Source organism: Leptonychotes weddellii, chromosome 12 (assembly GCF_054177405.1).
Source record: "Leptonychotes weddellii isolate Sample4059 chromosome 12, ASM5417740v2, whole genome shotgun sequence".
Lineage (NCBI taxonomy): Eukaryota > Metazoa > Chordata > Mammalia > Carnivora > Phocidae > Leptonychotes > Leptonychotes weddellii.
In genome coordinates, this window is record NC_138380.1 from 64,303,726 (window position 1) to 64,323,498 (window position 19,773).

Consider the following 19,773-nt stretch of genomic DNA (forward strand, 5'->3'; position numbering starts at 1 on the left):
GGTTGAATAAATGAGGACTTCTTGGTGGACGCCATAAATGAATGAGTTCCATTCTTGCTTTCATTGAACTCAAAGGGTGCAGGTTTCTACTTGCATGTTCATTTGCCTTTATTCTGTGAATCTAATTTGTCTATTCCACATCACCAGACAGCAGGGCCTCCTGAAGTCCATTCCTTCCCAGCCCAGGAGCCTTCAAACTAGAGGCAAGACTTTAATCACTTCCAAGTGTTCTAAGACACCCAAGTCTGTGTTAAGCTCATTTAGCTGTGTGAAATACTGAGTCAATGAAGTCAAAGTCATTGGTTCAGCTATACATAAGATGATTCTGCTAATCTTGTCCTCCTATGTGTCAAATAATCACATATTACCAAACGTATCTATCCCCCCTGGCACTGTATATCCATTACTCACTAAGAGGAGAGGATAGGTAGATATGGATGGAGAGAGATTGTACTAAACTTGTCTCAGCCATTTATAGCTATGTGAACTTATGTAGATTTTTTGATGCTTCTGTTTCCTCACCATAAAATAGGGATAATAATAGCAACTACCTCATAGGGTTGTTGTAAGGATTTAGTAGATTATTCATGTTATGTGTTTAACACAAAGATAGGTACATAGAAAACGCTCAATAAATGTTATTTTAATTTCAATTTAATGCTGTTGGTATTGTTGTTGTTATTACTGTTATTCTTGTTGGACATTTTAAAGCCTGAGTTCCAATGTGCTAATTGTCCATAAGTACATATATGTTATTATATGTATATTATAGCTCAAGTTCCTTTAGCATTAGTACATCCTGGCTTTAAAACTCAGATCCACAAGGTACACAGAATCCAGAGAAGGCAATACACATTCATGAAAGCACAAGAGAGGCAGTAAACCTCTACTGTCAGAACCACTTCACATATCACACACTTGAATCAACTAACAAAGCTGACCAGCAAGTAACTCACTGGTGCTCACTATGACTTTTCAATCTACTGAGGATGTCTTCTAGTGATGAAGCTTAAACAGATATTTAGTAATGAGGAGTGTGGGTATAAATAGAGACATGAAAAATATGGTCTCCCCTCCTAACAAATCCAGAGTACAGCCATTTATCTGTTTTGCCTTTTGGGAGAAAAAAAGAAATGAATTAGAAGAGTTTTCTGTTTTGTTTTCATTTGTCCTCTTTTAAAAATAAAACATGACATTAGTTCTAGAAGTCACAAAAGTCCAACAAGGGAATGAATAATTCCCTGATGGTTCAGAGAAGTATCAATATCTATTTTAGATCATCCCCATACCATTTTCAAGTGCACATCTACACAACTTAATTGTAGTCAATAATTGTTCACTCTTCTTTAGCTTGGGTGTGTAGCCTAGCTGAGAAGTGCCTCTTTAAGATAGATGGAAAAAGAGAATATTCCAAGTACTTGTTTACACTGTAGTAGAAGCAGTGACAAAAGGGGAGCAGTTATGAATACTATTAAAAATACCAATTTCTAGACAACTCCTCCTCTAAGTGATTCTGATTCAATAAGAATGGGGGAGCACCCAGGGAGCACAAAGTTTTCAACACTTGTTCTGTGATTTTCATGATCGGGGACATCGATCATTTGATGCTTCTGCTTGCCCATCATCTCTTCTTTCTTCTGATAAAAGCACTTCAGTTTTCCTTTGAGAAAGCCCTCCTCCCCAGCTCTCAGCTCCTGTGGGTGGTTGGGGCTGATTCCACCACCAGCTCCATAGGCGGTCTCGGTCCCAGGCCTGTTCAGTCATTCTAATCAATCAGTATCTCTGCTCACACTGGTTCAGAGATAGGTGTAAAACTGAATCCTGGAATGTTGAAACCATTGAAAAAAAAAAAGACCTCTTTTTTCTCTGGCTTTAGGAAAATTTATCCACCTGAAAAAGAAGCCAACACCAAGATGGAATAAATGGAAAAAGGAAAGAGAGATTGATACAGAGAAAGAGAGAGAGAATGAGAGTGAATATCTAGATGACTTTGTTTAGATTCCCAGATTCAGGCAATTTTTGTTTGTTTTCAGGAAAAAACACAACCCACAATGACAGCAGTCAAAGAAACAAAATGGAAACCTACCTCAAAGTTTACAAATTCAGATGGAAATGTAAAAGACTTAAGCTATATGACCCATTAATGACTATTTTCTAAGAGTTTATTAAATAAGACATAGGAAACTATGGTGATCAGATATACAACATAAGAATAAGTGTATTGTGGGTTTTTTCTTAAATATTTTTTAAGTTTATTTAAGCAATAAATAAACCAATGTGGGGCTTGAACTCATGACCCAGAGATCAAGAGTCACATGCTCCTCAGACTGAGCTAGTCAGGTACCCCAAGAGTGTATTGTGGTTTTTATAGAGTTTTTCAAACAAGAAAATTGCATTTAAAATGAAATGGCAAAATTCAGATGTAGTATGTCAAAAAAATATATGTGTGTGTATATGTATGTGTGTGTGTGTGTGTGTATATATATATATACACACACACAATAACAGAGCTCCCAAATACATGAAGCAAAAACAGATAGAAATGAAGAAAGAAAAACACAGTTTAATAATAATAATTAGAAATTCCAATATCCCACTTTAAATAATAAATAGAACAAATAGAAGATCAACAAGGAAATAGAAAACTTAATGCTATACACCAAATAGAACTAACATATATCTATAGAACAATCTAAACAACAACAGAATACACATTCTTCTCAAGTACACGTGAAATATTCTCCATTGTAGACCATATATTAGGGCACAAAACAAATCTAAATAAATTTAAAAGATTGAAATAATACAAAGGATGATCTCTACCCACAATAAATTGAAATTAGAAATTAGGAACAGAAAAAAATTTGGGAAATTCACAAATGTGTAGAAATTAAACAACTCACTGCTAAAGAATCAATAGGTAAAAGACTAAACCAAAAGCAAAATTAAAAATACTTCGAGGTGAATGAAAATGAAAACAGAACGTGTCCAAATTTAGGAAATGCAGCTAAAGCAGCACTTAGAGAGAAATTTATAGCAATAAACACTGGTTAAAAAAGAAGAAAAGTCTCAAATCAATAACCTAACTTTCCAGTTCAAGAAACTGGAAAAAGAAGAAGAACTATATGCAAAGGAAACAAAAGGAAGAAAATAATAATGATTAGAGCAAAAATAAATGAGCTAAAGAATAGAAAAACAAATAAAACCAATGAAAGTTTGTTCTTTGAAAACATCATCAAAATTGGCAAACCTTTAGTCAAACAACCAAAAAAAGAAGACTCAGATGATTTTTTCCCCTTTTTTATGACTCAGATGATTTTTTTAAAAAGATTTATTTATTTTAGAGAGAGAGAGAGGGTGCAGGGGTGAGGGGCAGAGAGAGGGGGAGAGAGTCTTAAGTAGACTCTGTGCTGACCATGGAGCCTGACGCAGGGCTCAATCTCACGACCCTGATATCATGATCTGAGCTGAAACCAAGAGTCAGAGGCTTAACTGACTACACCACGCAGGTGCCTCTAAAAATAAGGTTTTAAAATAGTAATTACTTTCTGACCTATAGAAATAGGAAGAATTATAAGGGAATACTATGAATTATTGTATGTCAACAAATTAGATAACCCAGTTGAGATTATCACCAATCATTCACAAATTCAAAAAATAAGAAAGGAGGAAACACTTCCAAATTCAATCTCTGAGGTCAATTTTACTCTGCTACCAAAACCAGACAAAGACTTCATGAGAAAACAAAAAATTCCTCAACAAAAATACCAGCAAACTGAATCCAGCAACATGTAAGGAGTATATACCATAACCAAGTAAAATGGATCCCAGTGAGGCAAGGTTGGCTCAACATATAAAAATCAATCAATCTAATATATCATACTAATTGAAGAAAATACAAAACCACGTGACTGTCTCAAATGATGCAGGAAAAGTATTTGGCAAAATTCAACACTCTTGAAGGATAAAAAAAAAAAAAAAAAAAACCTCAACAAATTAGAAATAAAAGGCAGCTTCCCCAACCTGATAAAGAACATCTATGAAGATTCACAGCTAATATCATTCTTGGTAGTGAAATCATTTTGCAGACCATAATTCCATCAAAGAATACACTGAAAATGCTGCAAGCCCTGGAGTTTTCTAGGTCAAGATTTCAGATTTTATTCTGATCTTGATGAGAAGTCATTATAGGAATTTCAAGCAAGGGAGGGTTATGATGTGATTTTTATTTTTATAAAAAGTACTCTGGTTACCACATATCCATTCCACTTGGATTCCATTTGACCTGGGGGTAGGGAATAGGAGAAAGCCCTGGTATGGTTAGCAGATTATGGAAATAGTCCAGAAGAGAGATTCTGGTGGGTGGGATGAAAGGGTACAGTGCAAACAGAGAAAAGTGGAAGTTTTCAGAATACTTTTAGAGAGAAAGTCAGTGGGATTTACAATGGGTTCAGATGTGAGGATGAGTGAGGAAGGAGAAGAATCAATGTTGACTCCTAGAATTTTGGCTTCAGCAACTAGGTAAATGGTGATGCCATAGACTGAAAAAAAAAAAAAAAGACCCAGTGGGGTTGTACTTGAGAAAGAAAAATAAAAGGTTTATTTGGTCCATGTTAAATTGAAGATACCCATTTAAAATTAATGTGGAGATGTCTAATAGAGACTTAGATACATAATTTGGAGCTCAGAAAAGTCGGAGCTGAACATAAAAATTTGGAAATCATCAGCATACAGTATTTAAAGCCATGGGATTAATGAGGTTGATTTGAAGAACTGCATAAATAGAGCAAAGAAGGAAGACCAAGATAGAGCCCTGGATTGCTCATACCTATAGCATGCAGACACAGGAGAAGATGGAGCTCACAAAGGAGACTAAGAAAAGTAGCCAGTGAAATAGAAGCAAACCAGGAGAGTATGGTGTCATGGACTCCAAGAATAGTAACTGTTTCATGAAGGAAGATGAATACATTCTCGGGATCTGCTGTAAAACATTGTGCCTATAGATAAAAATACCATATCCTATACTTCAAAAATTGGTTAGGAGGGTAGATCTCGGGTTAAGTGTTCTTACCACATAAATTTTTTTAAAAGATTTTATTTATTTATTTGAGGAGAGCATGAGAGAGAGAAAGAGAGCGGGCACACACAAGCAGTGGGGAGGGGCTGAGGGAGGGGAAGAAGCAGACTCCCCACTGAGCAGGGAACCCAATGTGGGGCTCGATCCTGGAACTCCAGGATCATGACCTGAGCCGAAGGCAGACGTTTCACCAACTGAGCCACCCAGGTTCCCCCGCAATAATTTTTTTTAATAAATAAATTTTTTTTTAGAAAAAAGGAAGGAACTGGTGATCAACTTTGCTGAATACTGCTGAGAGGGCAAGCAAAAAAGGAATGGTAGAATGGCCCCTAATGTTTAATTTGCAGTGGTTATCAATAATCTTGACAAGCACAGAGTCAATGATGTTATAGGGACAGATGTCCAATAGAGGTCTGTTAGGAAAGAATGTGAGTTGAAAAAGTAAAGGCAGCAACTCTAGATAACTCTGGAGAAAATTTTAATGAAGAGGAGCAGAAAGATGGAACGGAAATCCAAAGGACAGGATATGAGAGCGAATAATTATAGAAACTAAGTCACCAGCAAGCATCTGGAACACCGTGGAAGTCTTCAACCAGGCTGTCTTTTGATGTGGGCCAAGACACATCATCGATAGCAAAGAGTAGGAAGTTGTAGGAGTCACGAGGCAAGTTTTCATGGGAGAAGATGAGGGAGTTCCTGTCTAAATGCTTCTACTTTCCTAATAAATATAAGCTTACAGTGAGCAGGAAGGTCGTGGAGAGACTGAGTAAGGAAAAAAAAAGATAACAGTTTCAAAGAGAAGGAGTGAAATGATCACTTGAGAATTGCTATGAACCGAATTGCGTCTCCCCTGAATTTTTATGTTGAAGCCCTAACCATCAGTGTGACTCTATCCAGAGATAGGGTCTTTAGGAGCTAATTAAGCTGAAATGAGGCCATAAATGTGGGACACTGACATGACAGGACTATGGCTTTATAAGGAGAGAGAGGGAGAGGGAGAGAGAGAAAGAGGGAGAAAATCTGTGCCATGTGATGACATAGCGAGAAGGCGGCCATCTGCAAACCAGGAAGGATGCCCTCACCAGATACTGGAATTAACCAACATTGATCTTAGACTTCCTACCTCTGGAACTATGAGAAATTAATTTCTGTGTTTAAGCCACTCAGTCTATGGTATTTTTTTATCCTAATAGCCTGAGCAGACAAAGATAGGAATGTAGGAAGGTGAAAATATTATTCAAGTTGAGTGAGATTCTGGACATCTTGAGTGCCCAGCTTAGATTTGCCGCTATGGAACTTTAAGAGAGACCAAGACACACAGTTGTGTGTGTGTGTTTGGAGGGGCTGGTGGGTTCCAGCCATTTCAGCTGCTCAGATGCCAGCACAGCGTCAGCAGACAGATGGGTTTAACCCAGATCATGACTTTGGAAGACAAGTCCAGCCAAGAGAAAACAGAGAATTAAGGGTATTCATAAGACAGTGTTTAGGTGAGATGAGACAAAAATATTGATGATGACAACTTTAGAAATAAGTTCCTCTGCCTCCTCTCTGATATAAAGATGAGCTTTCCTAAGAGAGCTTAGGCTAGATATTCTTTACCCATATTTGCAGTGCAATATATAAAATTTTGAACCTATGGCCATATTAATATCAAATAACGTCATTACGACTGATAGTGCATCACTTTTAAATAATCATTGCTGCAATTCATGTGTATTTTGCACTGCAAACTCCCAAATAGATTGGAAATCCAGGTAGACAAGAATCAAGTGAGTACGTGTTTGTTTAAGAAACTCTTTCAGAATAGAACTTTGGGTAACTCTATCTCTCCTCATCCATTAGATTTTTCACTTCTAACATTATTTTTTTTTCCTTCAGAGTTTAATATGTTTGATCTCAGACTGGTATCGGTATACATAAAAGGAAGTGAAATTTTACAGATGAAATTTTGCCTTGGAAATCAAACTATGTTCCAGTCTTCCTTCCTGTCCAAATTTTGAGCTAACATCCTGAAAATGAAAATCATTTCTAGACTCCATGAATGCCCAAATCCTAAATTCTTCCTGAATTGTGAAGTGGAAAATTAAATCATTTTTGTTGGAAAACTCCCTGTTCAATGGGTCCAGATCAACACTCAGATGATGTCAGCAAATGTTACATTTTTTTCCAATTATGAAATGAATTATGCGGCGCTTGCTAACCACAGTCAGTCATTAAATAAAGCTATTTTTGCTGATACATTGTTGTCCTGCCAGAAAACACAGGTGTTTTGTTTTTAAAGAAGTTTTTAAAAATTGCTTTAAGAAAAGATTGCATTAACAATCCTTCAGCACAAGCAAGATAAGAGCATAAATAAGAAGGTGCCATTTGTAGCGAATTTGTGTGGCAAGGGTAGAGATTCTATTTTCACACACGAAATAAAGAGCTGCTTTATGTCCATGGAATTGAAACATTTGGGCTGTGATGTACGAAGACAGTGATATATGACCATGCATATTTAAACACATCTATACACAGAGTCTTAAGAGTTGAATGAAAGGCACCTTATAAACATGAATTATTATTGTGAACAAACTTCCTTGGACTGGTATTTTCAAAGACTATTAGTTCACTCATTCTATGATGATTCCTGAGGGTTTCAAATTCCTAGTCTCAAAAATGATGACATGTACATCTGTCAATAACAAACATGTACTTGTTAATAGTGGAATTAGAACTGTACTTTCATTTGGAGGCAGTTCTTTGAAAGATGAATGAGCATAACATTTTTTAATTGACCTAACAGTCATAATGATGATTTTTAATCATTTTGCTTTTTCAGTAATAAATTTACACTGATTCATTTTTTCTCTTTCAATCAACTGTCTTCAATTTACGTACCTCCAAATCATTTCTAAACTAAGCAGCTGCTTTCAGTTGCTTCATCTAGGAATCTGATTATCTCATCCAAACTATGACATCCTGGATCATGCATTAATGGCATGCTTATGGAATGAAGCAGTTTTCCATTTCAAAATGACTTTTTTTCTGTGTGTGTGCAAGAGAGTATAATCCTCAGAACTCAAAAACTAATGCAACAATCAACTTCTCATCTGGGTTAAAACTATGTTTAAAAAGAATAATGATCTATTGACAAGCATACCTTAATAAACTGTTGTTGGAAATAAATCCTAGGGTTTAATGTTGAAAATGCCATTTTAAATGTATTCTAAAATCCATTTCCAAGAACGAAATTGCCCAGGTTTTATTTCAGGGTTCCTAAATTCTTTTATTGCAGACTTTAGAAAAATCTCCTCCTCAAAGTAATTATGGACATCTCATTTTTGAGTACTGATACCAGGATTCTTCAGATTTTCAAGAATGTCTTAAAAACACATTTTAATCAATATTCCATTTAGAATTTCACTAATTAGTTATTCACAAATATGTGGAATTCACCCGAGGTACAAAGACATTTTTTTTAAAATATTGAAAAGACTTAAATTATTTGTGAAACAATTATTGCTCATACAAAATTGAATGATTCAGTAACAGCCTAGTAGAGAGAACCACAAGTTAGCTGTTGTTCAACTAAATATTAAGGACAATTTGTAAAATGAGAGAACTCAGATCAATGACCAGATTTTATACTATGGTGACGTGATTCAAAAAAAAAAACCCACATTATTTTTCTCTGAACATGTAACTCCTACGTCACTTCATCCTTTCGATTTTAAGTGTGGCAAATTCTGTCATCAAGTGTAATTGGCAATATGTTGTTCTTAATCAAAGGTTCAGGTTAAATGACCGTGTAACAAAAGTTTTATATAAAAATATAGCATATAACTAGATACATAATAGATATGTAACATATATGCACATGTATATAACAACTTTCAAAGAAGTTCAGTGCCCAGGTGAGCCACTAAGACTCACTTAACCACAAATAAGTTGTTAAACACTATCATCCTAGTATTCTAGAACTTAATCTACATGTATGACAATGTTCCCAAGGAAAAACACATATATAATAATTCTTGTCTGTGGTGACTAAAACTTTGTTCTTAGGTAGAAGACTTTCCTTACTACTCCCTGTTCCACTTGCCGCCCCTGACCCTAGGCAGGCAATGGGGACCGCCTTCCCATAGTTTCCCAATGATGGTAGCCTCTACGGCCTGATGACCCAGTTGAGGAGGTGCAGAGGTAAAGGGTGAACTCCAGAAGGCTGAAGAGCTATGATGGAGTGACCAGTGGTTTTCCTCAAAATTCCATGGAAATTTTAGGGGAGGGGGGCACACACAAAATACTTAACTACCTAAAGATAAATTTGCAAGCTGATAGATTAAAGGGGGAGATTATTCCCATAGCAGAAGAGTTATAATGGGTCCCAGGAACATTTGAAGAATCCATTTTCAAATGTTTGCTTATAACTCTTTAAATAATTAACAAAGGAGGACATTAAAAGCAAAAATGTTAGAAACTACTGATGATTTTCAAAAGTAAAACTCACATATTCATTTTTTTAAATATAAAACTATTGACCACTGTTCACCACTATTTATAATAAACAATACACAGTTGGAGAGCATTCTCATTACTACGAGGTTATGTTTTTCCAGGCTTCTGCTGAATCAGTAACCCAAATACTGAAAAGATTGAGCCCACATGTAAAGAATGAGTTGTGGGTAAAGAAAAACATGCGGATCAATAGTTTAGATTACAAAAGTTGGTTCACTCATCCATTCCAGCAGATCCTAAATTGCCAACATCTCTGATCACCTGATTAAGACTAATACATTAACCTTTTAGTGGTTATAGCACAGAGATTTCAACTCCTTGTAAAGGAAAGTTTTGCTAGAAGGAACCTTTAGATGTCCATTTAACTAAGTCTTGATTGGATAATTAAAACACACTGGGATTTGTCTAGTGTTCTCTTCTGGGGGTGGGGGGAGATTGTTGGTATTGATCAAATTTTCCTGTGAGAGGTTTTGCAAATAAACTTGCATTTATATGACTGTAGGTATAGATATGAATTCTGATAAGGCCATTTTTAAATTGTACAATTTGAGTTGTCTACAATACATTTAAGTTGTTCAATTAATGACAGAATCATCTATTTTATTTGAAATATTAAGATGCCAGGAAAAATTTTCCATATAGCTCGAAGTGATTTATTTCTCAGATTGCTTAGAGTGATGGCATTCCAAAAACACAGGCTTGTCCATGGTTGCGAAAGAGTGTTTTGTTTTAGTTTTGGTGAAAGTTAAAAAAAAGAAAACCATCTACATGTGTATTTTATGTGTATGCCCACAAAAAGACAAATAAAAAAAAATCTCAGACTGGTCCTTATGCATATATGAGTTAAACAAAAATTCTGATTGAGTAATGACCATCGAGATGTTCCCCAACATTTAGAAAAATCTGTTCTCTAATGCAGAGGAAATAGTGTACCATGGTATCAAATGTTCTTTCCTGATAAAAGAAGCAACTAAGAAAGTTTTATTTATTTGTCCAAAGCAACCAGTGCTACAGATAAAACCCCAACTCCCACAATACTACTTCAGAACAAAAATATCAAATTTGGCTTTCATTAGAATATAGTTATTTCTTCACACTAATAAATCAAAAATTAAGACCCAGATTTTATGTATAATCAAATAAATAATTATATAATATAATTGCATATATAGTTGAGAACAATTATTGAGCTTCATTTTCCAGACAAGAATGCCAAGTTAGTCTCTCTTCTTAAACTGGGATTGCAATTTTTTTTTTTACAATAGTATTACTTTAGAAAAAAAAAGATTTTATTTATTTGAGAGAGAGAGAGCATGAGAGAGAGTGAGAGAGAGAGAGAGAGCATGAGCAGGGAGGAGGTGTAGAGGGAGAAGCAGACTCTCTGCTGAGCAGGGAGCCCAATGCAGGGCTCGATCCCAGGACCCTGGGATCATGACCTGAGCCGAAGGCAGACGATTAACCAGCTCAGCCACCTAGGCACCCTAAAAAGGGATTGCAATTTGACAACATTTCATATTTGCCTCTTTTGCTGATACTAAGTCTGCCTCATCTGATCTTCCCATATCATGAGAAACATTAAGTCTCCACTGCTGACTGTGACCCCCATTATTCATTGGAGATCCTGACCTCTGGCAAAGCCTCTTGTTTCGTCAGCAATAGTTCTTTATCTGATTTGCTATCATCAGATTCACTGACAGATAAAGATCTTCTTTGTGTACCATCTTTCTCTTTACCCAGTTCTTTGATAATTAAGAAATATTTTGATGAACTCTGGACAATCTGTTTCTTCAAGTTGCCCATATTGTCCGCATGTCTAGCACCTTCCACTTCAGGAAATACCCCTCTCCCTTTCCAGTCACTACACATCGTCGGTTCTGTGCTTTTTCCACCACAAGTTCTTCGGGACTTTTTGACTGTTTCCATTCTGGTTCTTTCCCATTTTTGGCAGCGTAATTTTATCGGAGGCCATGTTTTGTTACAAACCTGAAAAGCTATTATTCTCCTTCTCCAAGATGCCTCGAGGTGTGACACTTCTCCAGCCCATTTGGAGCTCACACTCCATTTTATTTTTAATTTTCATGTTACTGGACATCTTTTTTTAAGATTTATTTATTTACTCGAGAGAGAGGGAGAGAGGCGGGGAAGGGCAGAGGGAGAAGGAGAGTCTCAAGTCTCCACTCAGAGCAGAGCCTGATGCAGAGCTCGATCTCACGACTCTGAGATCACAACCTGAGCCAAAATCAAGAGTCAACGCTCAACCAACTGTGCCACCCAGGTGTCCTTGGATATCTTATTTTTAATTTTCATGTTTCAGGCTGTAAGGTACAATCCCAGTGTCCTGGCAAAGCAAGATATGAGGGCTACCTTGGGTCTCGTCATCTCTCCTTTGGCCCTAGCCCCACGCCCCCTGCCATACCACACCTCACTGCTCACAACATCCAGTCACTGCCTTTGTCCACACAGGCAGAAAAGCAGAATGGAGGGCTCTTAGGACATGTGTCCCTCATATTTTGGGGATAGTAATAAAGTCATCTTTATGCAGAGAGCTCTCCCAATTCGTCAGACCCCTTTGACCATCACTGCCACAGGCCTCCCTCCCTCCTCCGCCCTCATGCTGCAGGCCTACCTCTACCCTGGTTTTCTTTCTGATTCAAGGCTCACCACTGGACAGAAACCTGAGGAATTATGTACATTTCCCAGGAATACCCGTGTACAACTGCTCTCCTTTTCTCATCAGGACATCTTTGGTGAACATTTCCTGACAGAGCTGCTCTGGGAACAGCCCTGGGAAATTTATCCTTCTTGTCTTTGACCTTGTTTTCTCAAGGGACTGCTAGGGGTCAAATGATAAAGGTAAGCAAACTCCTGAAGCTTCATAAAACATATTTATAAGGAGGTTTTTTCCTGCTTTGTCGAAGATGAGTTGACCATATCGTTGTGGGTTCATTTCTGGGTTTTCTATTCTGTTCCATTGATCTTATGTGTCTGTTTTTGTGCCAGTATCATACTGTCTTGATGATGACAGCTTTGTAATAGAGCTGGAAGTCCGGAATTGTGATGCCTCTGGCTTGGCTTTGCTTTTTCAAGGTTACTTTGGCTATTCGGAGTCTTTTGTGGTTCCATGCAAATCTTAGGATTGTTTGTTCCAGCTCTGTGAAAAATGCTGCTGGTATTTTGATCAGGATTGCATTAAATGTATAGATTGCTTTGGGTAGCATGGACATTTTAACAATATTTGTTCTTCTGGCCCATGAGCCTGGAATGTCTTTCCATTTTTTTATGCCCTCTTCAATTTCTTTCATTGGTGTTTCATAATTTTCAGGGTACAGGTCTTTCACCTCCTTGTTTGGGTGTATTCCTAGGTATATTATGGGTTTGGGTACAATTGTAAATGGGGTGTTTCTTAATTTCCCTTTCTGCTGGTTCATAGTAAGGAGGCATTTCTAGGCTGTGTAGCATAGGCCGGCTACAGGCTAGAGCTGCTATAACTGCCTTTCTTTCCAGCACATTCAGCATCCCAACTAAAACCCCTCAGCATTTGGTAGCGTGTTACTGGGCAAGCAGTGCAAGAAAAGATGCTATGTGGCTCAGTTAGACTGATACAGTTTCTAAAAATGTTTGTATCACTGAGTTCCCCGTGTGGGAAGGAATCTTTTAAAAGAGCATTTACTAGGTTTTTGTCTGCTCGTGAAAGTAATGGAAGCTCAACTTTAGAAAAGCCCCAAAAGCATAAGAAGGAAAATAAAAATCATCTGTCATTCCACCTCACAGAGACAACTGATGTTAACATTTTAAAGTATTTCCTCTCAGCTGTGAGAGACAAGAGAGAGAGTTACCACAATTGGGATCGTGTTAAATTATAAATGCATGTTGTACACAGGTATAAATGCATTTTTCATAGCTTACTTTTTTTATTTAACACTGCAGCATTCATTTAACATTCAACAAATATGAATGGACTGTTATAAATCAGAACTGTACTTGTCTCTAAAAATTACAACCATTTTCTGAGGACATTAACTACTCTTCAAAAGCATGATTTTTAAAAGCTATAGTGTTCAAAAAATTTACTTTTATGTAACATAATTAAATTCTTCTCTGACTTTTGAACATACATGTTCTTTCTTTTATTGTAACAGATTTATTGAAGTATCATAAACTGCACGTATTTAAGGTGTACAGTTTGTAAGTTATGACCTATGAATGTACCTGTGAAACCTCACCACAATCAAGACAATGAACATGTGCCTCACCCAGAAAACAAGAGTTTTCTTTTTTTTTTTAAGATTTTATTTATTTATTTGAGAGAGAGAGAGAGACATGAGATGGGGGAGGGTCAAAGGGAGACGCAGACTCCCTGCTGAGCAGGGAGCCCGATGCAGGACTCCATCCTGGGACTCCAGGATCACGACCTGAGCCGAAGGCAGACACTTAAACAACTGAGCCACCCAGGTTCCCAACAAGAGTTTTCTTGTGCTCTTTAGTAATCCTTCCCTCCTGCCCTTTCCCACCCCTACCACTATCTCCAGGCAACCTCATATCTGCTGTCTGTCGTGCTAAATAGGTTTGGATTTTCTAGACTATTTTATGAATGAAACAATACACTGTGTACCCTCTTTTGTCTGACTTCTTTCACTCATCATAAGTGTTTGAGATTCATCTGCTGCTGTGCATTCAGTAGTTTATTTCCTTTTATTGCCAAGCAGTATTCCATTGTATGGATATACCATAGTGTATTTATCCATTCACCTGTTGATAGGCATTGTTGTTTCCGGTTGTTGGTTATTACAAATAAAACTGCTATGAACATTGCATGTGTCTTTGTGTAGCCATATATATGTTTTTCTTTTAGATAGTCTACACAAAGACTTCTACACAAATGTTTAGCATCTGAGGATGAAATATCTTGGTCATATGATGTGTGCGTGTGTGTGTGTGTGTGTGTGTGTTTTAAGATTTATTTGTTTATTTGAGAGAGAGAGAGAGCAAGAGGAGGGGCAGAGAAAGAAAAAGAGGGAGAATCCCAAGTAGACTCCCCACTGAGCACAGAGCCCCACACAGGGCTCAATCTCATGACCCTGAGATCACAACCCAAGTAGAAATCAAGAGTCAAACACCCAACCAATTGAGCCACCCAGGCACCCTGGGTGTGTGTGTCTAAGAAACTACCAAACTGTTTTCCAAAGTAGTTGAACCATTTCCATCCCCACCAGCAGTTCAGGGGAGTTCCAATTCTCCACATCCTTGCCAGCACCTGGTATGTTCAGTCTTTTAAATTTTAGATATTCTAAAAGGTATATGGTGGTATCTCATTGTGGTTTTATTTTGTATATCCCTGATGACTGACTAATACTGTTGAATATCCTTTCATGTCCTTAACTCAATCGGTTGAACAGATTTCTCAAATCAGGTTTAACCTAAAACGATGACTTTCAGTCGCAGAAGAATACTTCAAAATGTAAGTTCTCAGAACATTCCTTCTTTAATGATACACTTCTGCCATTTTGTCTCATTCCTATTCAAAGCACTCAAGGATGCAGTATAAATAAAAGATTAATGTTATTCATAGATGATTATCAGGTGATGATGATGATGATGATTTAAAAGTCTTACCTAATCATCAGGTGGACAGCTCCAAAACAAATATATTTTAAGGAAGAACATCACCATTATGCATACTGACTACCACTTTCTAAAAGGCCAAAGATCCCAAGGTAATGGCAGTTATGATATTACTTTATGCCTTTCCTCAGAAATCTCTCCATTTCTTCAAGGTGAATTTTACTTAGCAATTCTGATATGGGTCTCTGATCACTTCTGGCTCATTTCCCCCAACCTATTTCTTCCTCAAACTTCTTACCCCACCCTATTTTACCCCCAACCCATTCTCCCTTCTCTCAACAGATGGTCTGTTTCTTCTACCATCAAGAATATCATCTATTGGCTATGATTTCTACTCCCTTCTTTTCCTCAATTTACAAACACATCTACTTCTTCACTCATGCTTTCCTCCTTTGCCTTGTGTAAGAAACACATACTTCTCATCTTATCTAAGGCCAGCCTGCCTCTAAGACTCTGGATCTTTCTCCTCAAAATCTGTAGGCATCAGTATTGAGTACTTGTCTCTTTCTTGTATCTTGAAGTCTTGCCTAACCATTGACTCCTTTCCTTCTGCATCCAAACCTGCTTAAGATTCTTGAAGCTTAAGATCAAAATCTCCCTCCATTTTGTGTTCTTCAGATAAAACCTTCCTTCCCTTCAGAGCCAAACTACCCCTGCTGCAGTATGGCCCCAGTTCACCCCTTGGCCTATTTTTGCTAAGGACATCAAAGGTCTCCTAAAGGTCAGAACCACTGGACATGCCTCAGCACTGATCTTACGTGACATGATAGCTGCTTTTGATCCTGTTGATCCTGCTTTTGATCCTTCATTTGGTTTCTCTTCCACGTCTCTCAACAATTCTGTGCCAAAATTCTCTTAAAATTGCTGAAGTGGTTTCTGTTATATGCACCTGAATTCTAAATGATCCCGCCTCCTTCTACACTTTATACTGCAAGAGGACTAAGCAAACTCTGTGCTGCCTCCACACACCATGCTCATACTTCCCAAGCTCTGTTTATGGTGTTACTTCCACCTGGGAGGCCTTTCCCTCCTGATTTGCCGAGGTTACTTTAGTGAAATGGGAAACTTTGCACACAATTAAGGAGCTGTCAAAGAACTATGGTAGGTAAATGTGTCCTTGGGCTTGGAAAGCTAAAAGTTTCCCTGTACCATTTCTCCTAAACCTTTCTCCTGTTCCTGATTTACTAGTGACAACATGTCACCTCAATCATCAGTTCCTTATTCATCCACAAAATTCTGGCTGATTTTCCATGGCTAGCTACCATCCAATTACTATCTCTTCTTTTAAAAAAAAAAATTATGTTTTTAATTCCATTTCTATCTGTCTACCTCAAATTCCTAGGAACAAACCAAAAATAAAAATCTCTGAGAAATACCTATTTTTCTATGGAAAATGGAAATTTCCATAGAAAAATCTCTGAGAAATACCTATTTTTCTATGGAAAATGGAAAAATCCATTTTCTATGGTATTCATGGAAACCTGCAACAGCACAAAGAGAAATAGAAGTGACTAGAGGCTTTTTGGAAAATACAAAATGAATTCTTTCATTCAATTCCCTGTGACCATGAACCTGAAGATTTCATTCCTGTGAAGAGCTAGATCTCTCAAGATCATGACACGGCCTCTGTTGTATGTGAAATTAAAATAATTTTTCACTGAGTAGTAGAACATTAGTGCTAGAAGGAATTCTAGCAACCGTCCCTTTCCCTCTATGAATGAGGAGACAGAGACCGAGAAGAGAGAGACACCATCTAGCACACTTATGGCAGAGTTGTGTCCCCTAATGCCAATTAAAGTATCATTTTCACTATTTTTCAATGCCTTTCTTTTTCAACATTTGCAATACTGATTAATAGTCTACAGGATTCAGTTGTTAAACTATTCATTTTGGAGCAACTGAGAAATGGAGAATTTTACGCAATGCAAGTGAAAGCAAAGAACAACATATTCAAAACCTGGAAACCAGATGAATCTTTTCAAATAATCACTCATTCTCTCCTAGGCTGGGAGGGAGCAGGCCTTGGAGAATTAGTACCTGATACAGGACAATTTAATTCAATCTCGTCTTCTATTTCTGCTGAGCTGGAATAGGCAGACTTTCCAGTGACTGCTTAGATTCAAAGCTATCCTTCGTATGTACTAAAACATGAGTCTCTGACCTCTCTGATTTCAAATGTATTTCGGGCTTTCCACGAGGGTTTCCAAATATGTATTATTTCTCAACTGAATTAACATAGCCATCAGTATGTGAGGCCTCTTGCTTAACCAAGTAAAAAGTAAATCTCTTTCAACCAGACCTGTTTTATCACCATTCCCACTGCCCGATTTTGGAGCTTCCTAACTACCTAGGCATCAAGACAAGATCGATAATAATTTGTGAACCTCCACAAGTTAAGAAACTGGAAAAGAGCCAGGCAAAGTAACTTGGCACTGTCCCAGACGCTCACGTGCAATCTCATACATATTGGTCCCTTGGAGGATCAAGCCTGAATTGCCACCCCAAAGCTGAGGGGTAGGTCACCATCAGACTCTAACTCAGATAGCAGTTTTTACAGATCTAACGACTGTTGCTCAACTGGGTGTCCATGGAAACTAAAAAATTGGTTTGTTGCCTAGAGAAGTGGAAAGAAAACCAAGTCATTTGGTTTCTATGTGGTTTCTATGAAGCTAAGGAAATTTTTTGGCAAATGATAAAAACAAGGATGGCTAAAGCTACATGATTCCCTTGGTCAATTCTTGATCTTATCAGGAAATATTCCCTATGTTTATTATTCAAAAATATGAAAATATTCTAAATGAAGGAGTACCAGATTCTCAGTTTATTTGATTTTTGGCTGAATTGGAAACAATTCCTTAAAAGAGTGACCAATATATGCAACAAAATCTAATAGGTTAAAAAGTCCTTGGATTCATTACATATGGAAAATGTTTCTCATCCACAAATTCAACAGAGTTCCAAGTATGAAAGAAAAAGCTAGTATTTAATAAGGGTGGAGGAGACTGAAACACCTATTCATTAATCCTATGGAAATATTTGTCACTCATATGTGGTTTAGGGAATTGGGTAAAAATAGCAACTACCTAAGAATTTGTTCATCTGGTCATAGACCTTTATCTATCTGAGCAAGTAAATATGACATAACAGTAGACAGGGGACTTGTACAATGAACCCCTGGTAAACAGGGACGCAGAGTGACAACTTAGCACATGTGGGCATGATTTGATAGCATCTGTTGGCTTGCCATCAGATCAAAAACAACCCCTGGCACAAAACTAGCCAGGCCAAGAAAGGTGGTATACATGAGTTACAACCGAGAGTTGGCCTGACCTTAGCTGTTCAGAATTTAGGATAATTAATACTGCTTTTTAGCTTGTCTTAGAATACTTAGAAGAAATACCTATAAAAATTCAACTTCAGACAGGAAAAATAGAAATTGGTTTTATCCATGAGTCATGAGCTAACATGCCCACAGGGCCAAGTAAGGAATGGAAATCAATATATGGAACTGAATAGACACAAAACAATAGCACTAGTGTGATGATAAACATCATTGACACGGAGGCTCAGGGTTGGACAATAGCAGGAAGTAATGATGAAAACTGTAGCAAAGTATGGAACACATTTCTTCTCGGAAGGGAACAGTCACTGTTCCAGTCTAGATATTTGATGCCACAGCTTCACATATTGCAAAGGAGGCTAGTTTTCGCTTGCCCACATCTTGCTGGAGTCCCCACAGTGATCTATTTACTTAAGGAAAGAATAGTCAAAGGGATGTGGACCCCACCAACTATAACAAATTCATAAATCATTAAAGTTGCTGTGTAATTTGGTACAAAGAACAAATTTGTATGAAACAATGTAATTTTGCCTAAATTTATACACTGCTAAAAATATATATGTATGTATATATGTATACAAACACACAATACACACACACACATACATACACACACACACTGGTTCATGGCCTAGAGATAAAGGAAAGCTGACTTGGTTAAAACACCAAAAATTGAAACATGGGCTCTCAGTCCAATGGGGAAGAGGAAGACATTCTCTGGCTTCACTTTCTTTCTTCATGCTCCTGGGCCTTCTCCTATGTGTGTCTTGGCTTTGTGTTTTGGGTTTAAGTCATCAAGAGGTTACAGTAAAGGAGCACCTGGGATGATTGCTTATTCTTCTCTGCCTATAGAAGAGTTATTCATTATAAGCCGTCCCATCTCATTCACGTTAATTCCCAATCCAAGATCTTCCCTGGTTTATCAGTGCCTTTGAAACAAAGTCCCAACTCCTTGGTTCAGGTCTCAGTGAGCTTTCCATATGGGCTCCACTACCGCACACACCTTCACCTTTCACCTGACTCTCCTCTTCACAATCCCTGGTAACCTACAGCCACAGTGCTCTCTTCTAGCTCAGTATCATAATGTTACTCTGTTCCTCTGCATCAAACACCTACTTGGCCTTTAAGATCCACTTAAAATCTTATGTAGGAATCCCTCCTAGACCAGACCAATCCAAGATGATATCTTTCTCCTCTAAATTTCACATGCAATCATAACAATGATGGTGGTCCCAGC

General features: G+C 37.5%; 1 pseudogene; it reads right to left on the reverse strand.

Annotated features, from left to right (window-relative positions):
* Positions 1 to 10,756: 10,756 nt before the first annotated feature.
* Positions 10,757 to 11,587, reverse strand: LOC102744729 (chromobox protein homolog 3-like; annotated as a pseudogene).
* Between the last annotated feature and the right edge of the window lie 8,186 nt (positions 11,588 to 19,773).